Below are 6573 nucleotides of genomic sequence, written 5' to 3'. Positions count from 1 at the left end.
ATAGCAAGACTTCTCCCATGTCCTTAGGAACAAACGTAACTACTCACAAAGCATAAACATGTTCATAATCAGAGGGGTATTAATATGCATATAGGATCTGAACATATGATCTTCCACCAATTAAACCAACTAGCATCAACTACAAGGAGTAATTAATACTACTAGCAACCTACTAGCACCAATCCTGGACTTGGAGACAAGAATTGGATACAAGAGATGAACTAGGGTTTTGAGAGGAGATGGTGCTAATGAAGATGTTGATGGAGATTGCCCTCTCCGATGAGAGGAGCGTTGGTGATGACGATGGCGATGATTTCCCCCTCCGGGAGGGAAGTTTCCCCTGCAAAACAGCTCTGTCGGAGCCCTAGATTGGATCCGCCAAGGTTCCGCCTTGTGGCGGCGGAGTTTTGCTCGGGAAGATGGCTTATGATTTTTTCCTCATCGAAAGACGCCATATAGCAGAAGATGGCCACTGGAGGGCCACCAGGGGGCCCACGAGGTAGGGGGCACGCCCAGGAGGGTAGGGCGCGCCCCCACCCTCGTGGGTAGGGAGTGGCCCCCCTGGTGAACTTATTCCGCTGTGTATTTTTTATATATTCTGAAAACGTCTTCCGTGAAGTTTCAGGACTTTTGGAGTTGTGCAGAATAGGTCTCTAATATTTGCTCCTTTTCCAGCCCAGAATCCCAGCTGCCGGCATTCTCCCTCTTTATGTAAACCTTGTAAAATAAGAGAGAATAGGCATAAGTATTGTGACATAATGTGTAATAACATCGCATAATGCAATAAATATCGATATAAAAGCATGATGCAAAATGGACGTATCACGCCCCCTCCCCTAGGGTTTCTAACCCTAGGCGCCTTGGGCCCTTGTGGGGGGGGTGCACCAGCCCACTAGGGGGCTGGTTCCCTCCCATATTCAGCTCACTAAGTCCTCCGGGGCAGGTGGCCCCACCCGGTGGAACCCCGGACAACTTTCGGTGGTCCCGGTACAATACCGATAACCCCGAAACCATTCTGTCGACTGAAACTGGACTTCCCATATATAAATCTTCACCTTCGGACCATTTCAGAACTCCTCGTGACGTCCGGGATCTCATCTGGGATTCTGAACAACCTTCGGTAACCACATACAATTTCCCATAACAACTCTAGCGTCACCGAACCTTAAGTGTGTAGACCCTACGGGTTCGGGAAACATGGAGACATGACCGAGACATCTCTCCGGCCAATAACCAACAGCGGGATCTAGATACCCATGTTGGCTCCCACATGTTCCGTGATGATCCCATCGGATGAACTGATGACCCGCAAGTATAGGGGATCAACTGTATCTCTTTTCGATAAGTAAGTGTGTCGAACCCAACGAGGAGCAGAAGGAAATGACAAGTAGTTTCCGGTAAGGTATTGTCTGCAAGTGCTGAAATTGTAAGTAGCAGAGTAGTTTGATAGCAAGATAATTTGTAACAAGCAAGTAATGATAATAGTAACAAAAGTACAGCAAGGTATCCCAATCCTTTTGAGGCAAAGGACAGGCCAAAACGGTCTCTTATGATAAGCAAAGCCTTCTTGAGGGTACACAGGAATTTCATCTAGTCACTTTCATCATGTTGGTTTGATTTGTGTTCACTACTTTGATAATTTGATATGTGGGTGGACCGGTGCTTAGGTGATGTTCTTACTTTAAAAAACCTCCTACTTATGATTAACCCTCCCGCAAGCATCCGCGACTACGAGAAAAGTATTAAGAATATATTCTAACCATAGCATTAAACTTTTGGATCCAATCGGTCCCTTACGAAATAGCGGATAAACTGGGGTTTAAGTTTCTGTCACTCTCGCAGCCCACCATCTAATTGCTACTCCACAATCCATTCCCTTAGGCCCAAATATGGTGAAGTTTCATGTAGTCGACGTTCACATGACACCACTAAGGGAATAACAACATACATACTATCAAAATATCAAACACATATCAAGTTCACATGATTACTTGCAACATGATTTCTCTCGTGACCTCAAGAACAAAGGTAACTACTCACAAATAATAATCATGCTCAATATCAGAGGGGTATTAAATAGCATAATGGATCTGAACATAAAACATTCCATCAAATAAACCATATAGTAATCAACTACAAGATGTAATCAACACTACTAGTCACCCACAAGTACCAATCTATAGTTCCGGTAACAAGATTGAACACAAGAGATGAACTAGGGTTTGAGAGGAGATGGTGCTGTTGAAGATGTTGATGTTGATTGCCCTCCCCAAGATGGGAGAGTTGTTGGTGATGATGACGATTATGATTTCCCCCTCCGGGAGGGAAGTTTCCCCGGCAGAATCACTCCGCCAGCGGGTAAAAGTGCTCCTGCCCAAGTTCGGCCTCGAGGCGGCAACGCTTCATCCCGAAAGTCCTCTCCTTATTTTTTATTGGTAAAAATGACTTATATACAAGAAGATGGGCACCGGAGGTGGCCCGAGGAGGCCACAACCCACCAGGGCGCGCCTAGGGGGCCTGGCGCGCCCAGGTGGGTTGTGCCCACCTGGTGTGCCATGTCTGGTGTTTATTGGCTATAGTATTTCTTAAATAATCCATAAAAATCTCCGTGAAGTTTCAGCTCATTTGGAGTTGTGCAGAATAGGTGGCCTGACGTAGCTTTTCCAGGTCCAGATTTCCAGCTGCCGGAATTCTCCCTCTTGGTGTGTGATACGTCTCCGTCGTATCTATAATTTTTGATTGTTCCATGCCAATATTAGACAACTTTCATATACTTTTGGCAACTTTTTATATTATTTTTTGGGACTAACATATTGATCCCGTGCCCAGTGCCAGTTCCTGTTTGTTGCATGTTTTATGTTTCACAAAAACCCCATATCAAACGGAATCCAAACGGGATAAAAACGGACGGAGAATATTTTTGGAAGATTTGGAAAATTCCGGATGAAGAATCAATGCGAGACGGTGCCCGAGGGGGGCACGAGGCAGGGGGGCGCGCCCCCACCCCCCTGGGCGTGCCCCTGAACCTCGTGGGCCCCCCGTAAGGCGGTTGCTGCTCTACTTTGGACGCGAGAAAACTAATTTTCGGAGAAAAAACTGGGCGAAGGTTTCAATCCAATCGGAGTTACGGATCTCCATATATATATATATATATATATATATATATATATATATATATATATATATCTATATATATATATACATACATATATATACGAAACGGTGAAAGGGCAGTAGGGAGAACGCAGAAACAGAGAGAGACAGAGAGACATATCCAATCTCAGAGGGGCTCTCACCCCTCCCATGCCATGGAGACCAAGGACCAGAGGGGAAACCCTTCTCCCATCTAGGGAGGGGGTCAAGGAAGAAGAAGAAGGAGGGGGCTCTCTCCCCCTCGCTTCCGATGGCACCGGAGTGCCACCGGGGGCCATCATCATCAACGCAATCTTCACCAACAAATTCACCACCATCATCACCAACTCTTCCCCCCTCTATGCAGCGGTGTAACCCCTCTTTTACCCGCTGTAATCTCTACTTAAACATGGTGCTCAACACAATATATTATTTCGCAATGATGTATGGCTATCCTATGATGTTTGAGTAGATCCGTTTTGTCCTATGGGTTAATTGATGATCGTGATTGGTTTGAGTTGCATGTTTTATTATTGGTGCTGTCCTATGGTGCTCTCTGTGTCGCACAGGCGTGAGGGATTCCTACTGTAGGGTTTGCAATATGTTCATGATTTGCTTATGGTGGGTGGCGTCAGTGACAGAAGCACAGACCCGAGTAAGTAGATTGTTTGCTTATGGGATATAGGGGACTTGATACTTTAATGCTATGGTTGGGTTTTACCTTAATAATCTTTAGTAGTTGCGGATGCTTGCTAGAGTTCCAATCATAAGTGCATATGATCCAAGTAGAGAAAGTATGTTAGCTTATGCCTCTCCCTCAAATAAAATTGCAATAATGATTACCGGTCTAGTTATCGATTGCCTAGGGACAAATAACTTTCTCGTAACAAAAAGCTCTTTACTAAAACTAACTTAGTTGTGTCTTTACCTAAACAGCCCCTACTTTTTATTTACGTAATATTTATTATCTTGCAAACCTATCCAACAACACCTACAAAGTACTTCTAGTTTCATACTTGTTCTAGGTAAAGCAAACATCAAGGGTGCGTAGAGTTGTATCGGTGGTCGATAGAACTTGAGGGAATATTTGTTATAGCTTTAGCTCCTCGTTGGGTTCGACACTCTTACTTATCGAAAGAGGCTACAATTGATCCCCTATACTTGTGGGTTATCAAGACCTTTTTCTCGCGCCATTGTCGGGGAGTCTTAGCGTGGGCTGAATATTCTCGTGTGTGCTTGTTTTCTTTATCACTAAGTAATTTTTATTTGCTGTTCTTAGTTGTTCTTTATCTTTAGTTACGGATATGGAACACGAAATAGCAAAAAAATTAGGTGTACTTGCTACTCATGGAGATGGGGAACCTCCTAAAACCCTCGATGCTCGTTATGTGACAGACATTATGTACTACTTTGGTAATCCAGAGAAAACCCCATTCAATTTGGTAATGGGAGACACGTTGGATCAACGTGAATACTTTACGGATTATCGCTTGACTCAAAAGGGAAACTATTATGGGATCAAATTTATATGTTGAAGTGGTATGCTAGGCAACTATGCTTGAGATATGATTATACTTGTTGCTCTAGGATGAAGTCTCCACACCTTCCCTTTTCATGCAAATTTAATGATAATGAAACCTTGGCTTCTTATGCTAGAGGTATATATGACTACTATGATGTGGAACAAATAGAAGAATTTGTTGCTTTTATGGGTGCTTATGAAATTGAATCTATGTTCAAAGAATATGAAAATCTTTATGCTGTTGTTTACAGACCTGAAAATTTAGCTATCCTTAAATATTGTTATGAGAATTATGAATACAATTCCGACATTGATGCGTTTATTGAGAAAGTCTCCACTGTCCAAGAAGAGACTAATATTTTGCAGGAATCTATGGAAGAAGAAATTGACGAAACTGTGAGCTCATTGGATGAAAAAGATGAGGAGGAGAGCGAAGAACAAAAGGGGAAAGAGCGGATTGATCACTCGTGCCCACCTTCTAATGAGAGTAACTCTTAAAGTCATACATTGTTTAATTTCCCTTCGTGCTTACCGAAGGATGAATGCTATGATAATTGCTATGACCCCATTGATTCTTTTGAAATATCCCTTTTTGATGATGCTTGCTATGCTTGTGGACAAGATGCCAATATGAATTATGCTTATGGAGATGAACTTGCTATAGTTCCTTATGTTAAACATGAAATTGTTGCTATTGCACCCACACATGATAGTCCTATTATCTTTTTGAATTCTCCAAACTACACTATATCAGAGAAGTTTGTGCTTATTAAAGATTATATTGATGGGTTGCCTTTTACTACTACACATGATGATTTTGATGAGTATAATATGCATGTGCTTGCTGCTCCTACTTGCAATTATTATGAGAGAGGAACTATATATCCACCTCTGTATGTTTCCCACACGATAAAATTGCAAGAAACTGTTTATACTATGCATTGGCCTTTACTATGTGTGCATGAATTGTTCTTTTATGACATGCCGGTGCATAGGAAGAGAGTTAGACTTCGTCATTACATGATATAAGTTGCTTTGTGCTCACTACTAAATTACAAATCATTGCTAATTAAAATTGGCTTTGATATACCTTGGGATCCGGGTGGATTCACTACTTGAGCACCATATGCCTAGCTTAATGGCTTTACAGAAAGCACTTCCAGGGAGACAACCCGGAAGTTTAAGAGAGTCATTTATTTATATTGAGTGCTTTCATATAGTTTAAAAATAACAAAAATAAAGAGGGGAACCCAAAACTTTTTCAAAAAGGAAAGTGAAAGTGAGAGAGACTGTAACATCCCAAATTTTCAATTTGGAATGTTATACATTAGATCATCATTGCATATCATACTTTATTTGCTTTTGGTTTTGATCCTAGAAATTCTACGCAACTCAAGGACCCACGGAGAGAGTTGGGGATTTCGTTATTTTCATATTTGAGTTTTCTCAAAAATTGAGAATAGGATCATTTGATTTTAATTATTTATCATCAATTATTTCTATTACAAAAATATGAGAGAGGGAATAAAATGACTTTCCCAAAATAAATAAATATTGAGGATTTAATAATAAAATCAAGTAAGATTTTATTTCAGAGTTTTTCGGTATTTTATTTGAATTTAGGAAAAATGTGCGTTTTTCAAAATTGCATTTAGGCACCAAATAAATGTTCACCTTGTGCGACTTGATTTTAGAAGCCCGGGAAAATTTATTTCGGCATTTTTGGAGTCCGTTTAGTATTTCTTTTTATTTTTCTTCTGCGCGTAATTATTTTAAAAAAACGCGCACCGACCTAACCGGGCCGTGTCCGACTAGGACTCCTGGCCCGGCAGGCTTTATAAGCCGCAGCCCAGCCCCGGGCCAAACCCTAGCCGCCAGCCCCGCCCGCCCTTGAGCCCCGCGCCGCCGCCGCCGCCCCG

This window comes from Triticum dicoccoides, chromosome 7A (assembly GCF_002162155.2).
Source record: "Triticum dicoccoides isolate Atlit2015 ecotype Zavitan chromosome 7A, WEW_v2.0, whole genome shotgun sequence".
Classification (NCBI taxonomy): domain Eukaryota; kingdom Viridiplantae; phylum Streptophyta; class Magnoliopsida; order Poales; family Poaceae; genus Triticum; species Triticum dicoccoides.
This window is presented reverse-complemented; position numbering follows the sequence as displayed.